The sequence below is a fragment of the Hylobates moloch genome, unplaced genomic scaffold, assembly GCF_009828535.3.
Source record: "Hylobates moloch isolate HMO894 unplaced genomic scaffold, HMol_V3 SCAFFOLD_7, whole genome shotgun sequence".
NCBI classification, from domain to species: Eukaryota; Metazoa; Chordata; class Mammalia; order Primates; family Hylobatidae; genus Hylobates; species Hylobates moloch.
Window position 1 is genome coordinate 8381684 of NW_026652282.1, and position 20930 is coordinate 8402613.

Consider the following 20930-nt stretch of genomic DNA (forward strand, 5'->3'; position numbering starts at 1 on the left):
GCCAAGGGTCAGACAGAAAATCCTAATGCCTGCTCTGCCTGGGACTTTCTGTGGGGCCCAACAGGCCACTCCACTCCCCTGGGCCTGGTTTCCTTATCAGAAAGTCACAGATAACAATCCTGACATGTCACCAGGGAGGGCTGCAAGGGGAGCAAGCAGCAGGGCCTACACCTCAGAAATGAACCCTTTCCTTCCAAATATGAAATCCATTAAACAAAGCAGGGACTCCAGCTCCCAGATGGACACTGACGCCTGCCCCCCATTGTTAGAAGCCTGCAGCCATTATGTGGGAATTAGGGAGGGAGAGAACAAAGGAAGAGAAATGGCCCACCTATTGAACTCACATAGCTGTTGTGTGGCAGCTTTTGTCTTTGGATCTGTTGCAGCTCACTTATCCGTGTGTGTTTGGGTGATCTTCCAGATTCTAGGGATGTATGGTGAACATAACCTAGACCTTCTGAATTACCGGACATTTCCCGACTCCCATTTCATCTCTAGAGAATGGGGTTGAGGAGGGTCATGTGATAACAGCCTGAGGCCTACATTTCAAGGGCCTGAAGACAAGGTAGGTTCCATGCAGGAGAGTTGCCCTCAAATTCCCTTTCTGCTTTGATTAATGAAAAACTGTTAACTGCTTTTGTGGGACTAAATGGAAGATTCATCTGCTTCAACCATCTGCCAACATAAATAGGGAAAGTCCTTATTATTTTATACGAAACAATGGATCTGGATTTATTAAATATTATTGCTATTTTGACACAATTTGTAGTCAGTATGTCCTACAGTTTAGACTGAAGGCAAATATTTATAAAATGTGAGAAATTAATTTTTAAAAGAACTCTAAAATTACTTATATCCAAAGAGAACTATAATTGTTTTAATTAGCCATTAATAGTTCAACCTACTGTGTTAAAACCATGAACTCTTCCAGAAGGATTTACTTACACTAAAGTTTTATCTTGAGCTATTACTGATAATGTCTCATTCATTAGCTTTCTGCCTGGGAACTTTACACTATTTGCAAGCCACATCTTACTTAGCCATTATAACATGTGGCTATATGTTGGGGACATGGAAGTGACTAACGGAAAAAATCTTGAAGGAGAAAAGAACATTGGCGGTTGAAATTACTCATGGGACATGATCAATATGAGTTGGGCCTAGAACCCAAGGCTCAGAGTTGATATTAGAAACCTGAATTGATTTTGTTGCTTTATGATACCAATTAGCCTGTCTATGCAGGACCAACAACAACAACTAAAGGTATATTTTTCTTGATGCAAAAATTCCTGACTTTGAGCTAAATATTAAAAAGTGGTGTTCTCTGTATTGGCAGATGTAGGGACAAGTTGCAAATGGCTTATTAATATTTTGTTGTAAAGCGGTGTGTGTGTGTGTGTATATATATATTATGATACAGCTCAACACTGTTCCCGTGGGAAAAAAAAAAGCAAGCAAGGAGCAAGGGGGGCTAGTTAGAGAATTAGAGAAGAAAAGTAACTTTATCTTGGACCTATTCAGCGGCTTCTTGAAACTTGAGTCATTGGTTTGTGGTTGTCCCATGGGAAAGGGCCAGGAAGTGATAAACACAATAAATGATGAAATCCAAATGGAAAAGCACTGTTCTTTGAGCTATTGGCTGCATAAAGAGGAAGAGAGGATACAAATGTTTATCCTACCATTCCTTGCTTACTATCAGCATAAGGAAATCTAAACCTCCAGTTTTCAGCCTACTCAGTTCAACCCATTGACAAGATGTTACCCTAATCTTGGAAGACAATCATAGAAAGAATTCACAATAAAAATAGAAGGATTGATCATCTTATTGGTCTGTGGTGAATATTTTATGATTATTAGAGGTGTGGGTAATTTCTTTAAATATCACTCAGATCCTAAATTTTAATTAATAAAATAAGGATAATAAACCTATTGTTATCTTTGTTTAATGGCTCATCAAAAATGTGCTTTTTAATCTCACACTGTATACAAAAATCAACTCAAAATGGATTTAAACGTGACACCTGAAACTATAAAACTACAATAAGAAAACAGAGGAAATGCTCCACAACATTAGTCTGGGCAAATATATCTTGGATATGACTCCAAAAGCAGAGGCAACAAAAGCAAAAATAAACAAATGGAATTGTGATTGCATCAAATCAAAAAGCTTCTGCATAACAAAGGAAACAACAGAGTGAAGAGACAACCCACAGACTGGGAGAAAATATTTGCAAACTACATACCTGATAAGGGGTTAATATCCAAAATACCTAAGGAATTCAAAACAACCCAATAGCAAGAAGGCGAATAACCCAATCAAAAACTGGACAAAGGATCTAAATAGACATGGCTCAAAAGAAGACATACAAATGGCCAACAGATATATGGAAAATGTTCAACATCACTGATCATCAGGGAAATGCAAATTAAAACCACAATGATATATCCTTACACTTGTTGGAATGGCTATTACCAAAATGATGAAAGATAAGTGTTGACGAGGGTGTGGAGAAAAAGAGAACCCTTGTGCGCTGCTGGTGGAAATGTAAATTAATACAGCCACTACAGAAAACTATGTGAAAGTTCCTCAGAAAAGTAAAAATAGAATGATCATATGATCTAATAATCTCACTTCTGGGTACACATCCAAAGGAATTGAAATCAATATGTCAAAGGGATATCTACACTTTCATGTTTTTTGCAGCGCTATTCACAATAGCTATGATATGGAAGCAACCAAGGTGTACATCATCAGATGAATGGAAAAAGAAAATGTGGCATATATATGCAATAGAATACTATACAGCCTTTAAAAAATAGTTAAATCCTGTCATTCATGACAACATGAACCTGGAAGACATTATGCTAAGTAAAATAAGCCAGGTGCAGAAAAAGAAATACTGCATGATCTCACTTATATGTGGAATCTAAAAATGTCATAGAAGTAGAGATGCTTATAAGAGTCTGGGGGATGGGGGATAAATAGAGAAAGAGGAGATGTTGATTAAAGGGTACAAAGTTTCAGTTAGGAGGAATAAGCTTTAGTGATCTATTGCACATAATGGTGACTCTAATAAATAACAACACATTGCATAGATCAAAATTGCTAAGAAAGTCGATTTTAAATATTTTTGCCATCAAAAAAATAAGTATATGACATGATGGATCTGTTAATTAGCCTAATTTAACCATTCTAATACTATAAGCATATATCTAAACATCACATTCTACCCCACAAATACATACAATTATTATATGTCAGTTAAAAATAAAATTTAAAATATTTAAAAAATTGTTTTAAGACATGAGGTTGGCCAGGCAAACTATGTTGCCCAGGCAAACTCCTGGGCTCAAGTGATCCTCCCACATCCGCCTCCTGAGTAGCTGGAACTACAGGCATGCGCCACCAAAATTTAAAATGCTTGGCTCCAAAGTTTAAAATGCTTGGCTCCAAAGTTTAAAATGCTTGGCTCCAAAATTTCAAACACTTTTCAAAATAAATATGCTCCTGAAAATAAGAACCATACTTTTCTTTAATATATGAGATATCATATGCAAGATATTAAACATTGGTAAAATAGCTAGCATTTATTGAGCACCTATGAAGTATTAAGTCAATGGGTTTATTCATCTGTTTCCTCAATCTAAGAAACATTAAATGAGCAAGGCAATTTGATTTTCTTTTTAAAATCTGCCAGCTGAGTGAGGTCTCCAACATAACTGCCTGCGGAGGTGGTGCCCCTCTTAGCCTTATGCTTTCATTGCTTAAAATATGTGAAAGCCCTTTAATCCAAAGAGTTTCCAATGCCACTTGAGAAGGAAATAATGCTTGTTTCTTTATTTTAAAGCTACATATTATTTTGGTTTAAAATACATGTTTTTCTCCTCTACTCATCTTCCTTATCAGGATTGATTCAAGTGGTTTCTATCTGAGTCAAAAAATTAAATGTATTCTCAAAAGAATTATCACTGTGGCTCTAAGCATAATTTTGGAAGAGGGGTTCTGTAAGTTTAATGCCCCCAAGTCTTTATTGAAGGGAATATTTGTCCTTCTTTTAGAGAAATAGGTTCTGGTGAGATTGCATAAAAAAAAAAAAAATCAACCACGGTGCTTTACAGGATAGCTTTTTTACTCCCTACCTGCCCTCCTCACTCTCATTTGGGGTTTCTATTGGTCCGTTCTCACTGTGCTATAAAGAACTACCTGAGACTGTTTGTTTATAAAGAAAAGAGGTTTAATTGACTCACAGTTGCATAGGCCGTACAGGAGGCATGGCTGGGATGGCCTCAGAAATCTTACAATCATGGCAGAAGGCCAAAGGGAAGCAAGCACGTCTTCACATGGTGGCAGGAGAGAGAGAGAGAAAGCGAAGGAGGAAGTGCTACACACTTTTAAACAACCAGATCTCATGAGAACACAACTCACTATCACCAGAACAGCAAGGGGGAAATTCACTGCCATGATTTAATCACCTCCCACTTGGCTCCTCCTCCAACATGTGGGGATTACAATTTGACATGAGACTTGGGCAGTGGAGACACAGAGACAAACCATATCAGGGTTCTTATTTTCCATTTCACTGAGAATAGAAGACTTTGTCCTTATCATTTCAGCACTATACCTATGCTATACACTCTCCCTTCCAGTTTTTCCTTCTGGAAGAGCTATTCACACTCCAATCCAGTGGTTCTCATTATCTTTTAAATCTCTGTGCTTCTGTAGCTATCTGTCTTTATATTCCTAATAGTATTGATATTTTCTTTTGTTTTCTCCTTCTCTATTTTATGAGTTTCGTCAGTTGCTTGTCACTACTGTTGGTCTTTTAAAGTAATAACTTGGCTTTTATTTCAATCTACTTTCTTATATCTTTTCATTTACGTTCTTAACTTTATTATTCTCATCCTTCTACATTGTTCAAGTGTATTCAGTATTTCTTTTCTGACGTCTTAATGTGGAAGTTTAATTTATTTTTACCCTTCTTTTCTAATATAAGCATTTGAGTCTATAAACTTCCTGTCAAATACTACTGATATGGTTTGGCTGTGTCCCTACCCATATCTTATCTTGAATTGTAGCTCCTATAATCCCCACATGTCATGGGAGGGACCCAGTGGGAGATAATTGAATCATGGGGGCAGGTTTTCCCATGCTGTTCACATGATGGTGAATAAGTCTTATGAGATTTAATGGTTTTACAAATGGGAGTTCCCCTGTACATGCTCTCTCTCTTGCCTGCCGCCATGTAAGACGCACCTTTGCTCCTCCTTCACCTTCTGCCATGATTGTGAGGCTTCCCCAGCCATGTGGAACTGTGAGTCCCTTAAACCTCTTTTTCTTTATATATTACCCAGTCTCGCGTATGTCTTTATTAGCAGTGTAAGAACAGACTAATACAACCGCTTCAGTTGCACCCCCAAAATTTGATTGTAGCATTTTTTATTTTTAGAGACAGGGTCTCACAATATTGTTGCCCAAGCTGGCATCAAAATCCTAGACTCAAGTGATCTTCCTGCCTCAGCCTCCCAAGTAGCTGGGACTACAGGTGCATGCCACCCTGCCCAGCATTATTTTTAATATTTTTAAATTATAAGTGTTTTCTAATTTCCAGTGTTATCTCTTCTGTGAACTACATATTTTTTAATTTGCTTTTTTTTATTTCCAAAAGTGTGAGGTATGTTTTGCTTTCTGTTGTTTTGTTTGTTCTTGTTTTCTAGTGTAGTTGTGATCAGAGGGGATGAACTGTATGGTAATAGTCTTTTAGACATTTTTTAGATTATTTTAGGTTCCACTATGTAGTCGGATTTTGTGAAGTTCCAGGTGTGTTTGAAAAACATATTATGTGTTCTTCAGTTGTTTTGTGTAATGTGTGTGTATATACACACATATAAAACTCTTAATAATATATTTGTATATTACTCTTAGTGATATATTTTGCCTTAAAGTCTGTTTTGTCTAATAGTACCACAAATATACCAACTTTCTTTTGATTAATATTTATCTGGTGTGACTTTTCCAGTCATTTTACTTTCAACATTCCTGTGCTCCTTTATTTCAGTTATGTTTCTTGTAAACGATACAATTTATAAGAAGTTTTTGTTAAAAAACATTCAGGCTATGATCATCACTTTTGAACTAGAGAGTTTTGTTGCAGTTGTTGTGATTACAAAACTGCTTGGTTTCATTTTTTCCACCTTATTTTATGTTTTGCCTCAGTTCCAGTTTTTGTTTTTTTTTTACCTCTTCCCTCTTCTTTATTCCTGCTGTCCTTCGGATTGTTTAAGATTCCTCCCTATTTTATTTTTCTCTTCTCCTAGGTTCTTTTTTTTTTTTTTTTTTTTTGAGACGGAGTCTTGCTCTGTGCCCCAGGCTGGAGTGCAGTGGCGCGATCTCGGCTCACTGCAAGCTCCGCCTCCCGGGTTCACGCCATTCTCCTGCCTCAGCCTCCCGAGTAGCTGGGACTACAGGCGCCCGCCAACACACCCGGCTAATTTTTTGTATTTTTAGTAGAGACGGGGTTTCACCGTGTTAGCCAGGATGGTCTCGATCTCCTGACCTCGTGATCCGCCCACCTCGGCCTCCCAAAGTGCTGGGATTACAGGCTTGAGCCACCGCGCCCGGCCTCTCTCCTAGGTTCTGATGCCTGTTCCTGCCAGATTGCTGGGCACTGCCCTGGAGTGTGATGAGGCATTAGGGATCTACACATGGGCCACTCTTTCTCTTTCCTTGAGTTTTCCCCCAGCAGGTCTGGGGTATGTCTGATAGAACAGTTGCTCTTGTCTGCATAACAGTAATTCTAGGTAGTTGGAGAAATATTTGACTTCAATTCATTTTCATTCAGATGGATAAGTAGTCCCAGTCTAATCTCTTTTTTTGAGGATATTACATCTGCCATGAATGTTATCCACTAGTATATTCCCTAGACTTTTCAGCAGGCAAAGCCTATTTTATATTAGTAGTTTTGTTAAACTGATGAAGCAAAAGTTTTTGCTAATTGTATAGACTCAGTAAATGTCGATTGCTTTCATGGGGTACAGAAGTGTAAGAAATCTCTACTCCTGCTCTTAGCCAATGGAAACTCCATTTGAGAAGAAGAGCATTTCATGCCCAAAACAACAGCAAACAAGAGAAAGGTCAAGGATTAAGTATGATTAAGGGCTAAGCTGGTGGTAGAAGGCTGTACTGTAGATGTTCAGAAAGGGGCATTGGGAGATGGAGTTGCAGGAATGGTTTGGTGAGACAGAGAGAAGCTGAGCCTGATGAGCAGCACTTGACTAACAGAAAGTATATCCATTGCATAATATAGCATTCTTTTAATAGCTACTAATATTTATCTGTCTATCATGGCTTACTCCACAGTGGTTTTTAGACTTTGATGTGCATATGAATGACCTGGGAGTGTTGTTAAAGGGCAGATTCTGTTTCACCAGTTCTGGGATGAGACTTGAGATTTTGCATTTCTACAAGGTGATGCTGATGCTGGGGATGCTGGTTCAAAGACCAGAGTCTAAGTGGCAAGGTAAATTATTATTAGTTATCTGAGGCTCGGACTATGTTTCATTCACCTTTGCATTCCCAAAACCTAGAGCACTGCTTGGCACATAGTAGGCTCCATAAATGCAAAATGAACTTAGAAATGAATGAGGATTAAGGATAAAGAAAATCATTCCAGGTGAAGGATATACTTACAAGGACAATGGGAAAGGACAATGTTGACGCCTGAAGGACAAAGTATTAGTCTGGTAGGTGTAGAGAACTGGGTCGATCAGGAATAAATTATGATGCTCCATGAAAACCAAGCCCAGAATTTTATATTTGAAAAGTCTTAAAATATAGAATCAGCAGGGACTTTGGACAGAGGACAGGAGAGATGAGTGATGGATTTTAAAGAGACGGATTTTAAAGATAAATTTTTCATTAAAGCATGAAACTTAGGGATTTTTTCTACAAATAACTGCAATAATTGCATATCAAATACTGACCTTATTCAATTACAGGATTTCTATAGGACGAGTGCTCACTAACTCATACTTTTTTATATGTCTGCAGGGCTGGTCTAAACATACTGTAGCCCTATGTTGTCTTACTTTTGGAATCTCTCTTCCACATTATATAAAATATATTAGACTGGGCGTGGTAGCTCATGCCTGTAATCCCAGCACTTTGGGAGGCCGAGGTGGGTGGATCACCTGAGGTCAGGAGTTCGAGACCAGCCTGGCCAACATGTGAAACCCCCAATTGTACTAAAAATACAAAAATTAGCCGGGTGTGGTGGCACGTGCCTGTGGTCCCAGCTACTTGGGAGGCTGAGGCAGGAGAATCACTTGAACCCGGGAGGCAGACAAGATCACACCACTGCACTCCAGCCTGGGCAACACAGTGAGACTCTGTCTCAAAAAAATAAATAAATAAAAATAAATAAATAAATAAAACATATTAAAACAAATCCCCATCCCACAGGAAGCATAATTGATTATTGTAAAAAAAAGTTCAGGATTTTATAATTGTGTTTTATGATATTTGGCTACAAGTAACTTTTAACTTATGAATTGGTTATAATTTCTCAGCAGTTACTATGCATATACACAAACTCTCACAAAGTGAGAAAATATGACTTATATATGGTTTTAAATGTAGTGAAATGTTTATAGATACTAAATTTATCAATTAGGGAAGTTGACATAATGTTAGGCTTTGTATACATTTAATGAAACATTTATTTATATTTTACAGTTCTCACTTTGTATTTTTAAGCCCATAAATTTGATTTCAAGTCTTGAAGATTTTTAAGTCCCTGAAAAGCACCAAAACCTTGATCAGATGCTCATAGTGCTTAATGGCATCTCCTACCTCTTCTGATCTCCTACCTCCATCTCCTGCCTCCTCTGATCCTGCATCAGGAGTATGACCAATTACTGTTATAACCTTGGGAACAATTGGCAAATACGATCACTATGTTGTGGAAGAAGAAATCAGTCTAATGTGATATTGCTATAATAGTGAATGCGCCATTTTGGAACCAAAACATCAAGTAGGAAGTTGCTTCTCATTTCTGCCGTGTTGGTATATCCACTTTCATTGGAAATGATCTTTGCTGCCCAAGTTCTGTCTGCTGTAAGACTTCTTAAATTCAGACACTAATTGATGTGAATTTTTTTTAAAAAGTTACTTAAAGTATAAAGCAAAACAAGCTATTATTAAGCCTGACCTGGTCTATGGAATTCATCAGTTCTTAATAATCTGTACCACACAAAGCTTGCTAAAGGTTGAGACTTCCAAATGGTGAAAGAGTGGAGAATTGTCAAATCAGTTACATTTGCCTTTAGATGTTATTTTAGTCTTTATCTTAGATATCCTGAGGACTTAACAACCCTTTAAAGTAATGGAATCATCTTGTTAAGATATTATGGTCTTCCCTAGTATGCTTTCTCTCCAAGCACCTTTCTAATATTCTAATATCAGAAAACCAAGCAACAACAGAAAACAGAGTGTGAGCTCCCTAAATGGTGCAGAGCATGAAAGAAGAAAGTTTTCGAGAGCCTACTGCATGCCTGACACCTTCCCTACATCCTCTCACTTAATCTTCAGAGCAATTATACGTAGTCAACATTGCCATCAGGGCAAAGGAATAGTCTGAAGTCAAACAGCTGAAAAAGGCTTTAAACTCAAAGTCATGTCTTTGCACATCAACTTTGGAAATGTCTTCTTTGGGGGCTGGGGGATTCATACCATCCCTGGGGCACAGAAGTAATTATGTTGACTTGATATTTTTGTTTATAGCCTCCAATAGACTAAAGTTCCCATGTATATTGACTGACTGATTCATAAAGTTGGTGGAAATGTCAATATAGTCTCAAATAATTGAAATCTGATTTTATTATTGACCTCTAATTTGACACTATGAGGTATGAATTTTATTTCTCTTCCCCATTTCCGTAGAGTGTTCAACTTTCCTACAAACTAAATCTGCTTGTCTTTTTCCTGTTATGAATTCTTATTTGTGCAATAATTTTATTAGACATCCACTAATTTATTTGCCACGAGTTAAATACATTATTGTAACATCCAAGATTTCTTAAAATAGGAGCTAGAGTTATTTTTACTCAAATAATTCCTCCTTAGAAGCATCATTTGCAAAAGTCTATTTTAGGCATGCCGTTTGAACTTAATTTTGATCTGTGTATCACTAGTCTTCTATTTATAGACAGGGGATTAACATTCCCATGTTCCCTTTGACCTATTATTCTTGACATCTAATTCCCTCACTAAGAGCTAATTTGAATATAAATTAAAGTATTTCATTTGAGCCCAAATTATTTAAGTGAGTGATGTGGTCTGTGTTCAGTAAGAATCTGAGCATTTTCTTAAGGAATTGAAAGCTGACTTTATTAACTCACAATTATACTTTGTGTATTAAGAAATATCATATTAGACTTGTGTGATATATAAGAGCTAAGAAAAGCAATTCCTCTACTGGGGCAGCTAAGTAAACCTTCAAAGGGTTACCAAGTATCTTCTGAGTATGTATGAAAAGATCAGGTATCAGAGGAAAGTTATATAGAAGTTATTTAACAAAGGTAGGAGGAACCTAAATAGAGCAGTCTCTGCTAGTTGCCTATTCAGTACCCACTCTTTCTTCTCAGAAGGCTCACTTTCTCAGTCTGTCTTGGAGGGTGGATTGGCCATGTGACACTAAGATGATCATTATAACATAAGCCAAAGCTTTCAGGAGGTTCTGAAAAACTGTTGCTCTCCTGATAGAAGCAAACAGCTGGCATGGGATATGTCTCTTCTCACTACCTTGAAATGTGAACATGAAGTCTGAAACTGTAGCATAAAACTGAAACAGTTTTATGGCCATTCACCAACAAGCCTGAGGGAAAAGCAAGAGTATCACAGTCATGCTGGGCTTGATATCATGGCCCACACAAAACCAATGCTAGTAGCCATCTACTTCCTCTAGATTCTTAATGCATGAGAACAAATCCTGACACTGTTAGCTGGTGTTCTGTTACATGCAGCTGAATACATTCCTAACACCACATTTGTGAACTTTCCTTCTACGACATTGCCACTCAAAGCATGATCCTTGAACCAGCAGCCTCAATGTCACCTGGAAGCTTGTTAGAAATGCAGAATCTCAGGCCCAACCTTAGACTCCCTGAATCAGAAAAAATGAGAAAAAAGTGATTTGCATGCATGTTAAAATTCAAAAATCATAGTTCTAAAACATTACAGAAACACAGAGAAAAATATACTCTATGTACATATGTATAGAATGACGGTAATTTTCCAAACATGCAATTACTGGAAAAAAGGGGGAAACAGGAGTCTCAATTTCAAACATTTTCTTGTATATCACCTTCTATATGGCAGGCACTTATACATATCTATATTAGCCGTAGTTTATAATCATTATTTCCTTTAAACCTCAGATACGGTAAGCATTTACTTTGTCCATCAAGCACACTGCATAGGTGAGAAAGTAGGGCTTTAAAACATGAAGTGATTCCCACAGCCATTCAGGCAGAGCTGCTTTTCAAACCCAGGTCTTGCTGACTTCAAAGCCTACCTCTTTCTGCTCTACTACATGGACTTTCTGGCTACATGTTGAAAGAAGGTGGAAAGTGAATAAGACTTTTGAAGGGAGGGAAGCTATGCTTTAATGGTGAAGGACCAAGAGAATGAACTGCTAAAGTCTGTATCTCTGGGAAGAATTTAGGAGATTAGGGAGATCAAAGTCCCGGTGGGGGCGGGAAGGGAACAAGATGGGAAAATATGGGGGAGAAGGGAGTTTACATTTTGAATGGCAAATTACAGGCACATACTTAATTCAGATGAAAAACTAAAGCTGTTAAGGATAAAAAAGCAACCAACAACATTATGAAATTGGCTTGCTTCAGAAATCCCCAGCCAGAACTCTAAACTCATGCAGTTGTTTTCTGACACAAAGTCTAGGAGATCATTTCTTATCTGAAACACTCATTTTTTGTTCATATTTGTAGGCAGTTCTGCTGACTGTGGTTGGCTTAGCATAGCACATCTGGTCAGGAGGCCTCAATTGGGCAAATCTGAACTGCCTAAAATGGTGTTGATTCATACAACCTGTGAAAACATGGATTCGAATTAACAAGCATTAGGGCAGATTTATATTTTTCCTTTATTTAAGAATGATAATGTTCAGTGAAAGTGACTGCGAGGGAATATCTGGATCCAGATGTAGTGGACACTCACCAACACTGTATGGATCAATGGCAGGACCCACCATTCCCTGCCTTTTTCTGAAAAACCTGGCTCCTTCAGCAACATCATCATTAGCAAAAGCCAAAAGAGAAACTTGCCGACCTACACTGGGTAGGTGCTAACTTGTCTCGGACTTCTCACTTTTTCATTTGGATCAAAAGTCTCTATCTTTAGAGATCCCCCTAATTAATTTAGAAAACTAAATTAAAGAGTTGTCCCCAGAAAAGCACCACTCAATAAATGTTTTATAAAAGAAAGAAGAGAGGAAGCCAAAAGGCTATTCTTTCCCTAGTGCATGAGTGTTTATTAAGCAAAAAGAAATGTAACTTTCTAAATCTTTGTTTTGATAGTGTTATTTCCTTGCTTTGAAAAAATGATCAGGCCAGACACAGTGGCTCACGCCTGTAATCCCAGCGCTTTGGGAGGCCAAGGCGGGCATATCATTTGAGGCCAGGAGTTCAAGACCAGCCTGGCCAACTTGGTGAAACCCCATCTCTACTAAAATTCCAAAAATTAGCTGAGTACAGTGGTGCATGCCTGTAGTCCAAGCTACTTGGGAGGCTGAGGCAGGAGAATCGCTTGAACCCCCAGGAGGCGGAGGTTGCAGTGAGCCAGATCACACCACTGCACTCCAGCCTGGGTGACAGAGCAAGACTCTGTCTCAAAAAAAAAATAAAAATAAAAAGTAAAAGTAAAAATTTGTCCCTAGCCCCAGTCATCCTCTTTCTCATGATCTTATTTCATTATTTTTACCACAATTATTATCTTGATCTTATTTTTATTTATTTATTTGAGATGGGGACTTGCTCTGTTGCCCAGGCTGGAGTGCAGTGGCATGATCTCTGCTCACTGTAGCCTCTACCTCCTAGGCTCAAGGGATCCTCCCACCTCAGCCTCCCAAGTAGCTGGGACTACAGGTGTGTGCCACCACAGTGGGCTAGTTTTTTTTTGCTTTTGTTTTTGTTTTTAATTTTTCATAGAGACGGGGTCTCTATGGGCAATTACATTTCCCAGGCTAGTCTCCAACTCCTGGGCTCAAGCAATCCTCCCACCTTGGCCTCCCAAAGTGCTTGGATTGCAGGCTTGAGTCACCACGCACAGCCTGAATGATCTTGTTAATTTGTTTTCCGGTTTATTTTCTGTCTTCCTCCCTTCTACAATGATGGTTCCAGAGCAGCAGGGACTTTGAGTGTCTTAATCATCACTGCATTGTCGGTTCCTGAGACTGTTCCTGGCACTCCATAAACACTTGGTGATGAATAAATCATCCAACAGAAAGAAGGTAAACTCCAAATTCTTCCTTATTCTCACATGCAAGACCTTTTATGGTCTGAATCCAACTTCAGTTTTCCAGGCTTGCTAGTCCTCTCCTTTAGTTTTTGATGCCAGCCACATTCACCTTGTGATTGACTCCTAAATAGGGGGACTTCTTCGCCACCAAGCTTTCTTAGTGAGTGCTGATCTTCTTCCCTCTGCCCACCCAAATGCTGTCCCATGGCCTGTTGCGGTCTTTCCCTCTCTGTGAATCCACACAAATTACTCCGTCCATGTGCACCTTGTTGTCTGCACCCCTTTGGTGTCTGGAGACCCTATGTGCCCAGCAATCAAGTATGATCTGCCTGCATTATCCTTCTCTTCTCATATTGCTATATTTCATATTATAGATTTGTTATTTACATTTTCGTGTGTGTCTATTTTGTCATACTATATATACTAAGCAACTTTTTTTTTTGCCTTTGCTTCTCAAATAACAAGTTGCACAAGGATTTTCATTTTCATATAATAGACTTTTAAAGGATATTAATGGAATAACGGATAGAACTCACTAATTGACACTTAGAAGGTACAGTGATAAAAGCCTGAAGAGGAAGTTTCCTGTGAGCTGGAGAACGTTAAGAGAGCAATAAAAGAGGAATTGTCTTATGACTGGTGTTGCCCTATAGACCAGGGAAAGAAAATAAATTTACTTTCAAGGGGAAAGTTGAAGAACAAACACTTCTCAAAAACAACTCCCTGTGCCATGAATGGAAAAGTAGCAAAATTAATTTCCTTGAAAAATCATGCTTGATTTTTAAATGGGATGATTTTGATATTTTAAAACATCACAAGACATATTGAATTTTTATGCATTTATTTATTGAGACAGAGTCTCACTCTGTCACCCAGGCTGGAGTGCAGTGGCACAATCTCAGCTCACTGCAACCTCTGCCTCCCAGTTTCAAGTGATTCTCCTTCCTCAGCCTTCCGTGTAGCTGGGATTACAGGCATCCACCACCACGCCCAGCTAATTTTTGTATTTTCAGTATTGATGGGGTTTCACCATGTGGGCCAGGCTGGTCTCAAACTCCTGACCTCAGGTGATCTGCCCGCCTCAGCCTCCCAAAGTGCTAGAATTACAGGCATGTGCCACTGCACCTGGCCAGACATATTTTAAAAGTCATACATTCCATGTTTGGTCCTCAAGACCTCCCAGTGTATAATAGATGCAAAACAATGAACAGACACAGGATTGGCAAAGATTCACCTATGATCATCTCCCTCACTGCCTCGCTGGGAAATGTATTTTATTACAGATAACAGTCTCAGAAACCAGTTTTCGCTTGGACAAATCATTAATAGGTACCTAACAAATAACTGATTGTTCTTCCTAGCATATTGCCTAATTTAATACTTGCCCCCACATTTTGTCCCCTTCTGCGCAGCAAAATACAATTTCTAAATGTGTAAATGATACAAAGTCAGTACTTTAAATAAGATGAATAGAAAGAGTCTCATATGCTGATTTATAATCTCTTGGCTCGTTTTCAAAAGTTGACGTGTATATCTCAACCTCACTGCAATGCACGAATGCATGCAAACTGTTCCCCTAGTTTTAAAAATTTTGGATTTAAAAAAATTGCTTGTTATACTAACTGCTTAATTTACTGAGTCTGATAAATGGCCCAGTTCAGGTCCACCACTCCCACACTTACTGGGGACAGCTGAGGCACAACCAGCCACACAATACTGAACTGAGCTGCTGCTGGGAGTCCAGGCTCAACCCTACAGCAAGCTTGCAAACTTCACATGTAAGTATAGTCTGTATAGCAAGGAAACTCTGGCCAGAGATGACATTTGATCCCACAGCTCATCAGGTCTATGTACGATATTTCACATACCACTCAATAGATGTAATGACAAGATAATATTAACAACAACAACTTTCCTGGATCACTCCCCCCACACACACACACATCACTCCAATACAACGGCCACACATTGCATTAATACCCCAAACCTATTCTCAATTTGTTAAACATGGCGCAAGCTCACAGTTAGGAGGATGCAAATCTAGTTGAGCCAAAGGGTCCCTGGAGCTCTCGGAGCCTAGGTGGAGGGTCATCTCAGGGCTTTCCAGTACCTGCAGCTGTGGCTCAGGCAGCTGCAGCCAGGAACTAGTGAGGTGGGACAGCCAATGAGGGAGGTAGAAGTCAGCTGGCCCAGCTTGGGGAGGTGTATCTCTCAGCATCTCAGCTTTGGGACTCTGCCAGTACTTCTTCCTAGCCCAAGCTGCTGCCTAAACCAGGCATGTTGAAGGGTGAATAGTGGCTGCCACAAGGCCAAGGCCAAGAGATTGCTGACACTCCCACTCCCCTGCCTGAGCCCCTAGGCCTGTGACAAGCCACACTGTCCTCCAGAACCCATCTAGCTCTAGGCAAAATGTCTTAGGCTTCTGACTGAGGAGTCCACCAGGGTATGAGTAACAAAAGCCAGGATGTGGGCTTTCTAGAGGGCAGGGCCTCTTTCTTTCTAGTCCCCCAGCTTCTTCCTCTGCTTGAAGGTGACTGTTGCAAACAGACAGGTTGTTTCCCATAAGTTCTCAGCCAGTCTCGGGTAATTAGGTTTGAAAACATGAGGTGGAAGCTTCCCCTCACATTGATGTTGTTCCTGGGCTGGCTAGAGTTGTGCCACACACCAAGACTCTTCAAAACCTACTCCCTCGACCTCTGCTCCAGGAAGGGCAGGACCCGGAGTGGAAGTGGGGAGCACCACTGTCTTTTCACATCCTTTGAGTGCCTTCTGGCCACCAGTCTTTCCTTCGTGCACACTCCCACTTGTCCTCCTGCACCCAGCTGGACTATAGACTTCAGAGTTCACAGGCAGGTTCACGCTGGGATCCTGCCTAGCAAGTCCAGGTCACGCTGATTAGTGTAAGAGATTACGCTAATCAGCGTGACCTGGAGGCTCCTGGGTGGATCTGAATAACAGATTTCCTCCTGGCCCAAAGGCCAGGCTTTTTTTTGGTCTGGTTCACAGCTTTCAGGTGAATGCTGGATTTGCAGACAGTAACCAGGCCCTCAAACCTGTGGAGATACATTTTCCTGGCGCTGCATCCACTCGTCTCCTGGGGAGATAGAAGAGATGGCTTGTTGTGCTTCTTTTTTGTTTGCGTTTTGAGACGGAGTTTTGCTCTTGTTGCCCAGACTGGAGTACAATGGCGTGATCTCGGCTCACCACAACCTCCACCTCCCGGGTTCAAGCAATTCTCCTGCTTCAGCCTCCTGAGTAGCTGGGATTACAGGCATGTGCCACCACACCCGGCTAACTTTTTGTATTTTTAGTAGAGATGGGGTTTCTCCATATTGGTCAGGGTGGTCTCCAACACCTGAACTCAGGTGATCCGCCTGCCTCGGCCTCCCAAAGTGCTGGGATTACAGGTGTGAGCCACCCTACCCTGCCGGCTTGTTCTGCTTCTGAACAAGCTGCCAATCCACAGGAAGCCGGAAAAACCCTGCTCACATCAGGGATGGGGTACAGAGGAGCAATGCTGGCTGTGGAACACCCCCCTGCAGGGGGCTGGGCAGGGCTAGTGGGGTGAGTCTTGGATCGGGCCGTACTGCATGCTCACAGTGTGGTCCAACTCCTCCAGCCCTACAGGCGGCGGGATGCCTAGCTGCCCCAGGTACAGAGAGTCCTCCAGTTTCGAGAATGGCTCTCAGGCTCCATTCTGCAGTAGATCATGGCCGGGGGGAAGAAGGTTGGAGGGCAGTCTGTGGGGACAAACTTCTCCCAGAAAAGCATCATGCTGAGGCCAAAGTCCAGTGTTTGGGGAAGGAAATCAGGATCTGCATACACCTGCCCAATGGTCTCACAGAGAATGATCCCAAAAGAGAATACATCCACATTTCATCATAGCTCTTTCCATTCAGCATCTCAGGTGTCATCCAGTAGAGGTTTCCCACCACCATGTAGCACTTCTTGAAGTTGTTCTTGTGCAAGGTACTTTTCTTGGTGGTGGCCATTCTGGAGGTGATGCCTTTGGCCAAGCTGACTTCCTGCTGCCAGGGGAACGGGTCCACACTTTGCAGAAGGTCCTTCAGGATGCCCCCCTCAATGTCCTCTCAGCAAGCTCAGCTTCTTGTCCTTGTACAGCACGCCAATGAACTTGAGCACATTGGGGTGGTCCAGGCTTCACGTCACTTTCACTTCAGTCAGAAAAGTCTTCTGGTTCTCCTCATCACATCGCATTAATTCCTTCATGACCATCACTTTGCCTGTGGCTTTGTGTGTCACTTTGATAGCCTGCCCAAAGAAGCCCTTCCCCAGGACCTCCCTGGGGATCAGGTCACAGGACCGGAAGATCTGCTTTGAATGAGTGCTGGAACAACAAAGGGATTCCCAGCAGCTGATGTCATGGCTGAGCAGCAGGGGCTCCTTTGGAGAGCTGGGGCTAGGGGACTTGGAGATGCTGTTGCTGAGTCTTAGGGAGCATCTTCTCAGCGTCCCCTCCAGATTATCCTTGGTGTCCAGGGTGCTGAGGGCGTGAGGGTGTCCAGCATTCTGCGTGTGGGGAGAGAGCCAGGCATCCAGCCGCAGCTGGGCTGGGCATCGGGAGACGGGGTCATGTTCAATCAACAGCAGAAGTGTCTAGCTCATCTGGCTAATTGCATCCTCCAACTCCTCTACTTGGAGTGTGTGGATGGGGGTTCCACTGATCTCCAGGATGCGGTCCCTGGGGTGGATGGCGCTGCGGCTGTTGGGACTGATGTGCATCTGGTTGACCTCTTTTACTTGCACGGTGGTAACATAGTTGGAGCAGGCATTCTCCACGGACACGGAGAAGCTCTGCCTGCCCTCTGTGGTGGCCAGCATGGACATGAGCATGACAGAGTAGGGCAGCTGGTCCTGAATGGACTCTGTGGAGAGTATCTCAAATATGGGTGCCAGCACCACCTCACTGTGGCACTTTCCACAGTATAGGGTGACACGCAGCATCACGGCATATGCATCCCCATCCTCAATGGTCACCTTATAGCTCATACAGGCAAAGCGTTCTGAATGGTACTTGAACTCCCTATCAGCAGCAGCAAATCTGCATGGGTCTGCAGCAACCTCAATTCTTCCTCCTCAGAAGAAATAATTCGACCGAGGGGCATAAGAGGGAGTGAGAGACCAAGGCAAGTTTCAGAGCAGGAATGAAAGTTTATTAAAAAGCTTTAGAGCAGGAATGAAAGGAAGTAAAGCACACTTGGAAGAGGGCCAAGCAGGAGACTTCAGAGATCAAGTGTGCAGTTTGACCTTTGACTTGGGGTTTTACATGTTGGCATTCTTCTGGGGTCTGCATCTTGTCTCCCCTGATTCTTCCCTTGGGGTGGGCTGTCCACATGTGCAGTGGGCTGCTAACACTTGGGAGGGGCTGCATGCACGTGTGTTTACTGAAGTTGTGCACATGCTCACTTGAGGTGCTTTTCCCCTTACCAGTCGAGCATTCCTAGAGGAAGGTCATAGACCAGTTAAAGTCCACCATTTTGCCTCTTAGTGCACATGCTTGAGCCCACTCACCCAAGTCCTGAGATCTTATCAGAGAGCTGCTGATCACCAGTTTCAGAGTTTTTTTTAATGTGTTGGGAGACTGCCTTTCCCTGGTACGAGCTGCAACCAATTATTATTTTAGAGAGACGGTTAACAACTGCCCGACCATCACCTAATGGTCGCCTGACATTCCTGGTGTGGAGGAGCCCTCTCCTGCCCTGCACATGTCTGATTAACCAATTACTGTAACATCTCCAGCCACTATAATGGGCCCTGTCGTCAGCAGGGAGCACCCATGACAGAACTCCCCAAATGTCTCCTAGTAGTCCTGTGGCAGTAGAGCTTCCCATCCTTCTCATAGTACCACCCGGTAAGGGAATCCTGGCATTCTGAACACCAGAAGCAACAGCTGTGCCAGGCTTCATTGACAGTCCTGTATCATCATTGGCTTGGAGCAATGTGGTCCCCACAGCCCTGACACCTCCAGGCATCTTCACCTTGGTCCTGGCATTACCACTAGTTGAGTGACCTGGACAACTTCATTTTCTTCCCTAAGCCCCAGTTTCTTCATACGTAAAATGAGGAGACTGTACATTATCTCAAAAGTCTCTCCTGGCTCTAGCACCCACCAGTGCAGACATGGTCCCAGGAGCGTAGAAATGGGGAGGAGGAAGCAGGGCCGCAGCAGCCCCAGTAAGCTCCCACCTCTGCCTAGGCGAGGGAGGACCTCAACCCCAGGCACGAATGGGAGGATTTTTAAATCTATGATTAATCTAGGATTCCTTTGAGTAAGACTTCAAAAAATAACTTTAATATTAGAAAAGGCTTTTGATTGTTTTCCTAATAAATGTGAAAGGAAAACATTAGATCATTTTTCATGGTTTGAGCTTTAATCTGATATGTAATTATGTTTCTGCTTTGCTACAGTCAACGAAAGTATGTTGCTTTTGTTTTTGAAATCTAGACATCGACCCAGGATAAATGAATAAAATTTCAGAAAATTAATTTGCTAACACAAAAGGCTTTAGTTATTTTACTTTTAAATGTAAAGTTACAGAATAGCCACCATTACATAATTTGAGCTTTAATAAACTCTAATAAGAAACATATCCTCATTTAAAATATTAGAACATAATTGCTCTATGCACATTGATTTTTTTTCTTTTCTATAACTGCTATACATTTTGATTCAAAATTAGTTTTTACAGGATTTCTTTCATAAATTATTATTTTGGAGCTTATAAGTAACAAATTTCTTTTCTCTGATCATTCCATAAGCCAAAATATTTCAAATCAGATGTACATGTGAGTTGTGTGTATATTCTTTATCCACTGACATTTCAAAATTCTATTTAATTATATCTTCATATTTTAAAAATCAGATGATTCACGGGACTGATTCAATAAGTTGTCTTACTTCCACTAGTGGAATACCATGCAACTGCAAATCCAAGGACTAGGAAGTTCTCTAAGTTCCAATGTAGGAAGATGTCCAGGTCATATTGTTGAGTGAAAAATCCAAGGCACTGAACAATGTGTGTGTGTATATATATATATATATATATAACACCACCTTTTGTAAAGAAAAGGTGGAAAATAAGAATAAATATTCACAGGAGTAAAACTTCTTGAGGAATAATGTTTCGTGTATTTTGCCTTTTGAACCAAGTAAATCAAAGAACTATTCAAAAATAACAATAAAATGAAATAAAATCTACTAAAAATCAAGTGAAACAAGTTTTTGATCTGGTTAATAGAACATAAAATGATAATTAAAACATTAGCTAAAATTATGATTCAAATTCAAATTCAGGGATTTTTATTATGCTCACAAAGTTGTGCAACCGTCACACAAATTCCAGAACTTTTTCATCACCTCCAAAAGAAGCCCTGTGCT

At 40.8% G+C, this 20930-nt stretch overlaps 1 pseudogene; it reads right to left on the reverse strand.

The window, feature by feature from the left end:
* Positions 1–17087: 17087 nt before the first annotated feature.
* Positions 17088–19674, reverse strand: LOC116812260 (LIM domain kinase 2-like; annotated as a pseudogene).
* Positions 19675–20930: the final 1256 nt, after the last annotated feature.